At 43.9% G+C, this 1,343-nt stretch overlaps 1 non-coding gene across 1 annotated transcript; it reads left to right on the plus strand.

Annotated features, from left to right (window-relative positions):
- The first annotated feature begins 392 nt into the window (after positions 1 to 392).
- LOC115838487 lies at positions 393 to 551 on the plus strand. The gene has a single exon (XR_004033512.1). It is a non-coding gene; the product is annotated as a U1 spliceosomal RNA (small nuclear RNA).
- The last annotated feature ends 792 nt before the right edge of the window (positions 552 to 1,343 follow it).

Raw genomic sequence — 1,343 nt, forward strand, 5'->3', positions numbered from 1 at the left:
TTGCTTGTAGTTGCCAACCCTGTCCCCACCCCAAAACACACACACACACACTCTTGCAATTATAGCTCCCTAGCCAAGGAAGACTTATCAATGCCTACCATATGCCTAACAAAGAGAAACAGGGGATAGGCTTCCCGTCCTTAGAGAGTTTATGACATCTCCAAAGAGACAAGATCAAGTGCAAAAGACAGATTGGAACACTATAAGAAGGAACCTAGGCAAAGCTCCGAACTGCTTCTTGGGCAGAACCGAGTACCTGATAGACCACTGGGTACTGGGGTCACCTGGTAGGAAGCAGAGAGAGAATCATTTACCACGGAGTTACATGGTAGTTACCAGAAATTTGTTTTGTTTTGTTTTTTAAGTTGTTGTTAAAAATATTTTTCTTAGATATACTTACTGGCAGGGGAGATACCATGACCACAAAGGTGGTTTTCCGAGGATGAGGCTTATCCATTGCACACTGGATGTGCTGACCCCCTGCAATGCCCCCAAATGTGGGAAACCTGACTGCATAATTTGTGGTAGTGGGGAACTGCATTCATGCTTAAAAAATAATAATAATAAAAATTTGTTTTAGAAAGTGCCCACACCTTCATCCTTTCCTATCAAGAAGGAAAGGATTCCCTGCCAGAGTTCCAAGGCAGGGTCATGAGATTCCTAATTCAAAGTCTCGTCAAGTTGGTCATCTGCTCTGCTCGTTGCCTAGTACTCAGAGGGATACATACTCCAGGGCCAGGTGGTGCCACGCAGATGACAAAATAACAAGTGATTGAGCTAATTAGCCTATTTACAATCATAAAATTGTGAAAGAACCTTTTGCAAAACTACAGATGTTTTTAGTGTTCAGAAAGTCTGAAATAGAACACAGAATTGGGAAAGGATTTGGGTCCTACCAGATGTTCACAGAGGGAAAGTCCTGCTGAATGGAAAATTCCAAATGTGGCCAGTTAGAAACTCTGTGGGCTGAAAGCCTCTCTACAATCCTCGATAGTTCCTAGTGACATCACTTGAGGTCTCCAAGCCTGAGCAAAGGACAGGATCTGAGCCTAGATGCCCTAAGATGGGATGTGGCACCCTGGAAAGAACAAGGAGTGGAACTGTTCAGAAGTTCACCAGAGACTTATGTCAGCACCTTGACTCAGGCCAGGTGTATGATATCCCAGACAAAGAAGGGAGGCATAGAATAGAAGAAAAGCAATAGAAAATGTCCTAGACACTTACCAAACTGTCTACAAGAACAGCAGCCTCCTCTTTCGTGGGCATCTGGCCCCCTAACTCTGATTTTGCAGTTCTAGCACAAAAAAATCATAGTTACCCATCCTTCTGCCAGAGAAAAGGGC

The sequence above is a fragment of the Nomascus leucogenys genome, chromosome 14 (genome assembly GCF_006542625.1).
Source record: "Nomascus leucogenys isolate Asia chromosome 14, Asia_NLE_v1, whole genome shotgun sequence".
NCBI lineage: Eukaryota > Metazoa > Chordata > Mammalia > Primates > Hylobatidae > Nomascus > Nomascus leucogenys.